At 38.8% G+C, this 13,243-nt stretch overlaps 1 protein-coding gene across 1 annotated transcript in view; it reads right to left on the bottom strand.

The window, feature by feature from the left end:
* Window positions 1–13,243, bottom strand: part of RDH8 (retinol dehydrogenase 8) — a 42,943-nt gene that overhangs the window by 29,003 nt on the left and 697 nt on the right. The gene's annotated exons all lie outside the window — the stretch shown is intronic.

Raw genomic sequence — 13,243 nt, 5'->3', positions numbered from 1 at the left:
TCTCAATTTTTCTCCTCCTGTTACTCCATATAACCTCTCCCTATATCCCCTCCTATTACTCTATATAACCTCTCCCTATATCTCCTCCTATTACACCATATAACCTCTCCCAATATCTCCTCCTATTAACCCATTTAACCTCTCGTTATATCTCCTCCTGTTACTCCATGTAACCTCTCTATATCTCCTTCTATTACTCCATATAACCTCTCACTATACCTCCTCCTATTACTCCATATAACCGCTCCCTATATCTACTCCTATTACTCCATATAACCTCTCCCTATATCTACTCCTATTACTCCATATAACCGCTCCCTATATCTCCTCCTAATACTCAATATAACCTCTCCCTATATCTCCTCCTATTACTCCATATAACCTCTCACTATACCTCCTCCTATTACTCCATATACCCTCACCATATACCTCCTCCTATTACCCCATATATCCTCTCCCTATATCTCCTCCTGTTACTCCATATAACTTCTTCCTATATCTCCTCCTATTAATCTATATAACCTCTCCCTATATCTCCTCCTATTACACCATATAACCTCTCCCAATATCTCCATCTATTAACCAATATAACCTCTCCTTATATATCCTCCTATTACTCTATATAACCTCTCAGTATAACTCTTCCTATTACTCCATATAACCTCTCCCTATATCTCCTCCTATTAACCCATATAACCTCCCCTTATATATCCTCCTATTACTCTATATAACCTCTCACTATAACTCCTCCTATTACTCCATATAACATCTTCCTATATCTCCACCTATTACTCCATATAACCTCTCCTTAAATCTCCTCCTTTTACTCCATATAACCTCTCAAAATATCTACTCTTATTACTCCATATAACCTCTCCCTATAACTCCTCCTAATACTCCATATAACCTCTCTCTATATCTCCTCCTATTACTCCATATAACCTATCCCTATATCTCCTCCAATTGCTCCATATAACCTCTCCTTATATCTCCTTTTACTCCATATAACCTCTCCCTATATCTCCTCTGATTACTCTATATAACCTCACACTATATCTCTTCCTATTACTCCATATAACCTCTCCCTATATCTCCTCCTATTACTCCATATATCCTCTCCCTATATCTCCTCCTGTTACTCCATATAACTTCTCCCTATATCTCCTCTGATTACTCTATATAACCTCACACTATATCTCCTCCTATTACTCCATATAACCTCTCCCTATATCTCCTATTACTCCGTATAACCTCTCCATTTTTCTCCTCCTGTTACTCCATATAACCTCTCCCTATATCTCCTCCTAATACTCCATATAACCTCGCCCTATATCTCCTCCTATTACTCCATATAACCTCTCCCTATAACTCCTTCTATTACTCCATATAAACTCTCCTTATATCTCCTCCTATTACTCGATGTAACCTCTCTATATCTCCTTCTATTACTCCATATAACCTCTCCCTATATCTACTCCTATTACTCCATATAACCTCTCCCTATATCTACTCCTATTACTCCATATAACCGCTCCCTATATCTCCTCCTAATACTCAATATAACCTCTCCCTATATCTCCTCCTATTACTCCATATAACCTCTCACTATACCTCCTCCTATTACTCCATATACCCTCACCATATACCTCCTCCTATTACCCCATATATCCTCTCCCTATATCTCCTCCTGTTACTCCATATAACTTCTTCCTATATCTCCTCCTATTAATCTATATAACCTCTCCCTATATCTCCTCCTATTACACCATATAACCTCTCCCAATATCTCCATCTATTAACCAATATAACCTCTCCTTATATATCCTCCTATTACTCTATATAACCTCTCAGTATAACTCCTCCTATTACTCCATATAACCTCTCCCTATATCTCCTCCTATTAACCCATATAACCTCCCCTTATATATCCTCCTATTACTCTATATAACCTCTCACTATAACTCCTCCTATTACTCCATATAACATCTCCCTATATCTCCACCTATTACTCCATATAACCTCTCCTTACATCTCCTCCTTTTACTCCATATAACCTCTCAAAATATCTACTCTTATTACTCCATATAACCTCTCCCTATAACTCCTCCTATTACTCCATATAACCTCTCTCTATATCTCCACCTATTACTCCATATAACCTCTCCCTATATCTCCTCCAATTGCTCCATATAACCTCTCCTTATATCTCCTTTTACTCCATATAACCTCTCCCTATATCTCCTCTGATAAATCTATATAACCTCACACTATATCTCTTCCTATTACTCCATATAACCTCTCCCTATATCTCCTCCTATTACTCCATATATCCTCTCCCTATATCTTCTCCTGTTACTCCATATAACTTCTCCCTATATCTCCTCTGATTACTCTATATAACCTCACACTATATCTCCTCCTATTACTCCATATAACCTCTCCCTATATCTCCTATTACTCCGTATAACCTCTCCATTTTTCTCCTCCTGTTACTCCATATAACCTCTCCCTATATCTCCTCCTAATACTCCATATAACCTCTCCCTATATCTCCTCCTATTACTCCATATAACCTCTCCCTATAACTCCTCCTATTACTCCATATAAACTCTCCTTATATCTCCTCCTATTACTCCATGTAACCTCTCTATATCTCCTTCTATTACTCCATATAACCTCTCCCTATATCTTCTCCTATTACTCCATATAACCTCTCCCTATATCTACTCCTATTACTCCATATAACCGCTCCCTATATCTCCTCCTAATACTCAATATAACGTCTCCCTATATCTCCTCCTATTACTCTATATAACCTCTCACTATACCTCCTCCTATTACTCCATATACCCTCTCCATATACCTCCTCCTATTACCCCATATATCCTCTCCCTATATCTCCTCCTGTTACTCCATATAACTTCTTCCTATATCTCCTCCTATTACTCTATATATCCTCACACTATATCTCCTCCTATTACTCCATATAACCTCTCCCTATATCTCCTATTACTCCATATAACCTCTCCATTTTTCTCCTCCTGTTACTCCATATAAACTCTCCCTATATCCCCTCCAATTACTCTATATAACCTCTCCCTATATCTCCTCCTATTACACCATATAACCTCTCCCTATATCTCCTCCTATTATCCCATATAACCTCTCGTTATATCTCCTCCTATTACTCTATATAATCTCTCAGTATAACTCCTCCTATTACTCCATATAACCTCTTCCTATATCTCCTCCTATTGAACAATATAACCGCCCCTTATATTTCCTCCTATTACTCTATATAACCTCTCCTTATATCTCTTCCTATTACTCTATATAACCTCTCAGTATAACTCCTCCTATTACTCCATATAACCTCTCCCTATATCTCCTCGTATTAACCCGTATAACCTCCCCTTATATCTCCTCCTATTACTCTATATAACTTCGCACTATAACTCCTCCTATTACTCCATATAACATCTCCCTATATCTCCACCTATTACACCATATAACCTCTCCCTATATCTCCTCGTATTAACCCGTATAACCTCCCCTTATATCTCCTCCTATTACTCTATATAACTTCTCACTATATCTCCACCTATTACTCCATATAACCTCTCCCTATATCTCCTCCTATTACTCCATATAACCTCTCCCTATAACTCCTCCTATTACTCCTTATAAACTCTCATTATATCTCCTCCTATTACTCCATGCAACCTCTCTATATCTCCTTCTATTACTCCATATAACCTCTCCCTATATCTACTCCTATTACTCCATATAACCTCCCCCTATATCTACTCCTATTACTCCATATAACCGCTCCCTGTATCTCCTCCAAATACTCAATCTAACCTCTCCCTATATCTCCTCCTATTACTCCATATAACCTCTCACTATACCTCCTCCTATTACTCCATATACCCTCTCCCTATACCTCCTCCTATTACTCCATATATCCTCTCCCTATATCTCCTCCTGTTACTCCATATAACTTCTTCCTATATCTCCTCCTATTACTCTATATATCCTCACACTATATCTCCTCCTATTACTCCATATAACCTCTCCCTATATCTCCTATTACTCCATATAACCTCTCAATTTTTCTCCTCCTGTTACTCCATATAACCTCTCCCTATATCCCCTCCTATTACTCTATATAACCTCTCCCTATATCTCCTCCTATTACACCATATAACCTCTCCCAATATCTCCTCCTATTAACCCATATAACCTCTCGTTATATCTCCTCCTATTACTCTATATCCTCTCAGTATAACTCCTCCTATTACTCCATATAACCTTTTCCTATATCTCCTCCTATTAACCCATATAACCTCCCCTTATATCTCCTCCTATTACTCTATATAACTTCTCACTATATCTCCACCTATTACTCCATATAACCTCTCCCTATATCTCCTCCTATTACTCCATATAACATCTCCCTATAACTCCTCCTATTACTCCTTATAAACTCTCATTATATCTCCTCCTATTACTCCAAGTAACCTCTCTATAACTCCTTCTATTACTCCATATATCCTCTCCCTATATCTACTCCTATTACTCCATATAAGCTCCCCCTATATATACTCCTATTACTCCATATAACCGCTCCCTATATCTCCTTCAAAATACTCAATATAACCTCTCCCTATATCTCCTCCTATTACTCCATATAACCTCTCACTATACCTCCTCCTATTACTCCATATACCCTCTCCCTATACCTCCTCCTATTACTCCATATATCTTCTCCCTATATCTCCTCCTATTACTCCATATAACCTCTCCCTATATCTCCTATTACTCCATATAACCTCTCAATTTTTCTCCTCCTGTTACTCCATATAACCTCTCCCTATATCCCCTCCTATTACTCTATATAACCTCTCCCTATATCTCCTCCTATTACACCATATAACCTCTCCCAATATCTCCTCCTATTAACCCATTTAACCTCTCGTTATATCTCCTCCTGTTACTCCATGTAACCTCTCTATATCTCCTTCTATTACTCCATATAACCTCTCACTATACCTCCTCCTATTACTCCATATAACCGCTCCCTATATCTACTCCTATTACTCCATATAACCTCTCCCTATATCTACTCCTATTACTCCATATAACCGCTCCCTATATCTCCTCCTAATACTCAATATAACCTCTCCCTATATCTCCTCCTATTACTCCATATAACCTCTCACTATACCTCCTCCTATTACTCCATATACCCTCACCATATACCTCCTCCTATTACCCCATATATCCTCTCCCTATATCTCCTCCTGTTACTCCATATAACTTCTTCCTATATCTCCTCCTATTAATCTATATAACCTCTCCCTATATCTCCTCCTATTACACCATATAACCTCTCCCAATATCTCCATCTATTAACCAATATAACCTCTCCTTATATATCCTCCTATTACTCTATATAACCTCTCAGTATAACTCTTCCTATTACTCCATATAACCTCTCCCTATATCTCCTCCTATTAACCCATATAACCTCCCCTTATATATCCTCCTATTACTCTATATAACCTCTCACTATAACTCCTCCTATTACTCCATATAACATCTTCCTATATCTCCACCTATTACTCCATATAACCTCTCCTTAAATCTCCTCCTTTTACTCCATATAACCTCTCAAAATATCTACTCTTATTACTCCATATAACCTCTCCCTATAACTCCTCCTATTACTCCATATAACCTCTCTCTATATCTCCACCTATTACTCCATATAACCTCTCCCTATATCTCCTCCAATTGCTCCATATAACCTCTCCTTATATCTCCTTTTACTCCATATAACCTCTCCCTATATCTCCTCTGATAACTCTATATAACCTCACACTATATCTCTTCCTATTACTCCATATAACCTCTCCCTATATCTCCTCCTATTACTCCATATATCCTCTCCCTATATCTCCTCCTGTTACTCCATATAACTTCTCCCTATATCTCCTCTGATTACTCTATATAACCTCACACTATATCTCCTCCTATTACTCCATATAACCTCTCCCTATATCTCCTATTACTCCGTATAACCTCTCCATTTTTCTCCTCCTGTTACTCCATATAACCTCTCCCTATATCTCCTCCTAATACTCCATATAACCTCTCCCTATATCTCCTCCTATTACTCCATATAACCTCTCCCTATAACTCCTCCTATTACTCCATATAAACTCTCCTTATATCTCCTCCTATTACTCCATGTAACCTCTCTATATCTCCTTCTATTACTCCATATAACCTCTCCCTATATCTTCTCCAATTACTCCATATAACCTCTCCCTATATCTACTCCTATTACTCCATATTACCGCTCCCTATATCTCCTCCTAATACTCAATATAACCTCTCCCTATATCTCCTCCTATTACTCTATATAACCTCTCACTATACCTCCTCCTATTACTCCATATACCCTCTCCATATACCTCCTCCTATTACCCCATATATCCTCTCCCTATATCTCCTACTGTTACTCCATATAACTTCTTCCTATATCTCCTCCTATTACTCTATATATCCTCACACTATATCTCCTCCTAATACTCCATATAACCTCTCCCTATATCTCCTATTACTCCATATAACCTCTCCATTTTTCTCCTCCTGTTACTCCATATAAACTCTCCCTATATCCCCTCCTATTACTCTATATAACCTCTCCCTATATCTCCTCCTATTACACCAAATAACCTCTCCCTATATCTCCTCCTATTAACCCATATAACCTCTCGTTATATCTCCTCGTATTACTCTATATAATCTCTCAGTATAACTTCTCCTATTACTCTATATAACCTCTCAGTATAACTCCTCCTATTACTCCATATAACCTCTCCCTATATCTCCTCGTATTAACCCGTATAACCTCCCCTTATATCTCCTCCTATTACTCTATATAACTTTGCACTATAACTCCTCCTATTACTCCATATAACATCTCCCTATATCTCCACCTATTACTCCATATAACCTCCCCCTATATCTCCTCGTATTAACCCGTATAACCTCCTCTTATATCTCCTCCTATTACTCTATATAACTTCTCACTATATCTCCACCTATTACTCCATATAACCTCTCCCTATATCTCCTCCTATTACTCCTTATAACCTCTCCCTATAACTCCTCCTATTACTCCTTATAAACTCTCATTATATCTCCTCCTATTACTCCATGCAACCTCTCTATATCTCCTTCTATTACTCCATATAACCTCTCCCTATATCTACTCCTATAACTCCATATAACCTCCCCCTATATCTACTCCTATTACTCCATATAACCGCTCCCTGTATCTCCTCCAAATACTCAATCTAACCTCTCCCTATATCTCCTCCTATTACTCCATATAACCTCTCACTATACCTCCTCCTATTACTCCATATACCCTCTCCCTATACCTCCTCCTATTACTCCATATATCCTCTCCCTATATCTCCTCCTGTTACTCCATATAACTTCTTCCTATATCTCCTCCTATTACTCTATATATCCTCACACTATATCTCCTCCTATTACTCCATATAACCTCTCCCTATATCTCCTATTACTCCATATAACCTCTCAATTTTTCTCCACCTGTTACTCCATATAACCTCTCCCTATATCCCCTCCTATTACTCTATATAACCTCTCACTATATCTCCTCCTATTACACCATATAACCTCTCCCAATATCTCCTCCTATTAACCCATATAACCTCTCGTTATATCTCCTCCTATTACTCTATATCCTCTCAGTATAACTCCTCCTATTACTCCATATAACCTTTTCCTATATCTCCTCCTATTAACCCATATAACCTCCCCTTATATCTCCTCCTATTACTCTATATAACTTCTCACTATATCTCCACCTATTACTCCATATAACCTCTCCCTATATCTCCTCCTATTACTCCATATAACCTCTCCCTATAACTCCTCCTATTACTCCTTATAAACTCTCATTATATCTCCTCCTATTACTCCATGTAACCTCTCTATATCTCCTTCTATTACTCCATATAACCTCTCCCTATATCTACTCCTATTACTCCATATAACCTCCCCCTATATATACTCCTATTACTCCATATAACCGCTCCCTATATCTCCTCCAAATACTCAATATAACCTCTCCCTATATCTCCTCCTATTACTCCATCTAACCTCTCACTATACCTCCTCCTATTACTCCATATACCCTCTCCCTATACCTCCTCCTATTACTCCATATATCTTCTCCCTATATCTCCTCCTATTACTCCATATAACCTCTCCCTATATCTCCTATTACTCCATATAACCTCTCAATTTTTCTCCTCCTGTTACTCCATATAACCTCTCCCTATATCCCCTCCTATTACTCTATATAACCTCTCCCTATATCTCCTCCTATTACACCATATAACCTCTCCCAATATCTCCTCCTATTAACCCATTTTACCTCTCGTTATATCTCCTCCTATTACTCTATATAACCTCTCAGTATAACTCCTCCTATTACTCCATATAACCTCTCCCTATATCTCCTCGTATTAACCCATATAACCTCCCCTTATATCTCCTCCTATTACTATATATAACTTCTCACTATAACTCCTCCTATTACTCCATATAACATCTCCCTATATCTCCACCTATTACTCCATATAACCTCTCCTTATATCTCCTCCTTTTACTCCATATAACCTCTCAAAATATCTCCTCTTATTACTCCATATAACCTCTCCCTATAACTCCTCCTATTACTCCATATAACCTCTCTCTATATCTCCTCCTATTACTCCATATAACCTCTCCCTATATCTCCTCCTATTACTCTATATAACCTCTCACTATACCTCCTCCTATTACTCCATATACCCTCTCCATATACCTCCTCCTATTACCCCATATATCCTCTCCCTATATCTCCTACTGTTACTCCATATAACTTCTTCCTATATCTCCTCCTATTACTCTATATATCCTCACACTATATCTCCTCCTATTACTCCATATAACCTCTCCCTATATCTCCTATTACTCCATATAACCTCTCCATTTTTCTCCTCCTGTTACTCCATATAAACTCACCCTATATCCCCTCCTATTACTCTATATAACCTCTCCCTATATCTCCTCCTATTACACCATATAACCTCTCCCTATATCTCCTCCTATTAAGCCATATAACCTCTCGTTATATCTCCTCCTATTACTCTATATAATCTCTCAGTATAACTTCTCCTATTACTCTATATAACCTCTCAGTATAACTCCTCCTATTACTCCATATAACCTCTCCCTATATCTCCTCGTATTAACCCGTATAACCTCCCCTTATATCTCCTCCTATTACTCTATATAACTTCGCACTATAACTCCTCCTATTACTCCATATAACATCTCCCTATATCTCCACCTATTACTCCATATAACCTCTCCCTATATCTCCTCGTATTAACCCGTATAACCTCCTCTTATATCTCCTCCTATTACTCTATATAACTTCTCACTATATCTCCACCTATTACTCCATATAACCTCTCCCTATATCTCCTCCTATTACTCCATATAACCTCTCCCTATAACTCCTCCTATTACTCCTTATAAACTCTCATTATATCTCCTCCTATTACTCCATGCAACCTCTCTATATCTCCTTCTATTACTCCATATAACCTCTCCCTATATCTACTCCTATAACTCCATATAACCTCCCCCTATATCTACTCCTATTACTCCATATAACCGCTCCCTGTATCTCCTCCAAATACTCAATCTAACCTCTCCCTAAATCTCCTCCTATTACTCCATATAACCTCTCACTATACCTCCTCCTATTACTCCATATACCCTCTCCCTATACCTCCTCCTATTACTCCATATATCCTCTCCCTATATCTCCTCCTGTTACTCCATATAACTTCTTCCTATATCTCCTCCTATTACTCTATATATCCTCACACTATATCTCCTCCTATTACTCCATATAACCTCTCCCTATATCTCCTATTACTCCATATAACCTCTCAATTTTTCTCCACCTGTTACTCCATATAACCTCTCCCTATATCCCCTCCTATTACTCTATATAACCTCTCACTATATCTCCTCCTATTACACCATATAACCTCTCCCAATATCTCCTCCTATTAACCCATATAACCTCTCGTTATATCTCCTCCTATTACTCTATATCCTCTCAGTATAACTCCTCCTATTACTCCATATAACCTTTTCCTATATCTCCTCCTATTAACCCATATAACCTCCCCTTATATATCCTCCTATTACTCTATATAACTTCTCACTATATCTCCACCTATTACTCCATATAACCTCTCCCTATATCTCCTCCTATTACTCCATATAACCTCTCCCTATAACTCCTCCTATTACTCCTTATAAACTCTCATTATATCTCCTCCTATTACTCCATGTAACCTCTCTATATCTCCTTCTATTACTCCATATAACCTCTCCCTATATCTACTCCTATTACTCCATATAACCTCCCCCTATATATACTCCTATTACTCCATATAACCGCTCCCTATATCTCCTCCAAATACTCAATATAACCTCTCCCTATATCTCCTCCTATTACTCCATATAACCTCTCACTATACCTCCTCCTATTACTCCATATACCCTCTCCCTATACCTCCTCCTATTACTCCATATATCTTCTCCCTATATCTCCTCCTTTTACTCCATATAACCTCTCCCTATATCTCCTATTACTCCATATAACCTCTCAATTTTTCTCCTCCTGTTACTCCATATAACCTCTCCCTATATCCCCTCCTATTACTCTATATAACCTCTCCCTATATCTCCTCCTATTACACCATATAATCTCTCCCAATATCTCCTCCTATTAACCCATTTTACCTCTCGTTATATCTCCTCCTATTACTCTATATAACCTCTCAGTATAACTCCTCCTATTACTCCATATAACCTCTCCCTATATCTCCTCGTATTAACCCATATAACCTCCCCTTATATCTCCTCCTATTACTATATATAACTTCTCACTATAACTCCTCCTATTACTCCATATAACATCTCCCTATATCTCCACCTATTACTCCATATAACCTCTCCTTATATCTCCTCCTTTTACTCCATATAACCTCTCAAAATATCTCCTCTTATTACTCCATATAACCTCTCCCTATAACTCCTCCTATTACTCCATATAACCTCTCTCTATATCTCCTCCTATTACTCCATATAACCTCTCCCTATATCTCCACCTATTACTCCATATAACCTCTCCTTATATCTCCTCCTTTTACTCCATATAACCTCTAAAAATATATCCTCTTATTACTCCATATAACCTCTCTCTATAACTCCTCCTATTACTCCATATAACCTCTCTCTAAATCTCCTCCTATTACTCCATATAACCTCTCCCTATATCTCCTCCTATTTCTCCATATAACCTCTCCTTATATCTCCTTTTACTCCATATAACCTCTCCCTATATCTCCTCCTATTACTCCATATAACCTCTCCCTATATCTCCTCCTATTACTCCATATAACCTCTCCTTATATCTCCTCCCTCTCCTTATATCTCCTCCTTTTACTCCATATAACCTCTAAAAATATATCCTCTTATTACTCCATATAACCTCTCTCTATAACTCCTCCTATTACTCCATATAACCTCTCTCTAAATCTCCTCCTATTACTCCATATAACCTCTCCCTATATCTCCTCCTATTACTCCATATAACCTCTCCTTATATCTCCTCCTATTACTCCATATAACCTCTCCTTATATCTCCTTTTGCTTAATATAACCTCTCCTTATATCTCCTCCTATTAATCCATATAACCTCTCCCTATATCTTCTCCTATTACTCCATATAACCTCTCCTTATATCTCCTCCTATTACTCCATATAACCTCTCTAAATCTCCTCCTATTACTCCATACAACCCCTCCCTATATCTACTCCGATTACTCCATATAACCTCTCCATATATCTACTCCTATTTCTCCATATGACCTCTCCCTATCTCCAGGGCCGGTGAAAGGTTTCTTGGCACCCTAGGCATTTCTTTAGCCTTTCGCCCCCCCCCCACCCTCGATAGCTACACAATCCCTTATACAGAGCCCCAGTAGTGCCAGCAGTAGTGGTCCCCCCTATGCAGTGACCACAGTAGTGGTCCCCCCAATATAGTACCCCTTGTGCAGTGCCCCCAGTAGTGGCCCCCCTATGCAGTGCCCTTTATATAGTGCCCCCAGTAGTAACTCCCCCTTTGCAGTGCCTCCAGTAGTGGTCTCCCAATGTAGTACTCCTAGTAGTAGTCTCCCCCCCAGCAGTGCCCTGATTAGTAATCACCCAGCAGTGCCTCTAGTAGTAGTCCTCCCAGCAGTGTCCCCAGCAGTAATCCCTCCCTATGCAGTGCCCCAAGTAGTGGTCCCACCAGTGTAGTACCCCCAGTAGCAGTCCTCCTTAGCAGTAGACCCCAGCAGTAATCCCCCCATGTAGTGCCCCCAGTAGTAGTCCCCCCAGCAGTGCCCCCAGGAGCAGTCCCCCCACAGCAGTATTCCTAGTAGTAATCCCCCTTTATGCAGTGCAACCTCTCCCTATATCTCCTCCTATTACTCCATATAACCTTTCCCAATATCTCCTCCAATTACACCATATAACCTGTCCCTATATCTCCTCCTATTACTCCACATAACCTGTCCCTTTATCTCCTCCTATTGCTCCATATAACCTCTCCCTATATCTCCTCCTATTGGACCATATAACCTCTCCCTATATCTCCTCCTATTACTCCATAAAACCTCTCCCTATATCTCCTCCTATTACTTCACATAACCTGTCCCTATATCTCCTCCTATTGCACCATATAATCTCTCCCTATATCTCCTCCTATTACACCATATAACCTATCCCTATATCTCCTCCTATTACTCCATATAACCTCTCCCTATATCTCCTCCTATTACTCCATATAGCCTCTCCCTATATCTCCTCCTATTACTCCATATAACCTCTCCCTATATCTCCTCCTATTACTCCATATAACCTCTCCCTATATCTCCTCCTATTACACCATATAACCTCTCCCTATATCTCCTCCTATTACACCATATAACCTCTCCCTATATCTCCTCCTATTACTCCATATAACCTCTCCCTATATCTTCTCCTCCTATTACACCATATAACCTCTCCCTATATCTCCTCC

Source organism: Taudactylus pleione, unplaced genomic scaffold (genome assembly GCF_031769625.1).
Source record: "Taudactylus pleione unplaced genomic scaffold, aTauple2 ptg000248l, whole genome shotgun sequence".
Classification (NCBI taxonomy): domain Eukaryota; kingdom Metazoa; phylum Chordata; class Amphibia; order Anura; family Myobatrachidae; genus Taudactylus; species Taudactylus pleione.
Note: the sequence above shows the minus strand (reverse complement) of the source record. Positions and strands in the feature narration are given on the sequence as shown.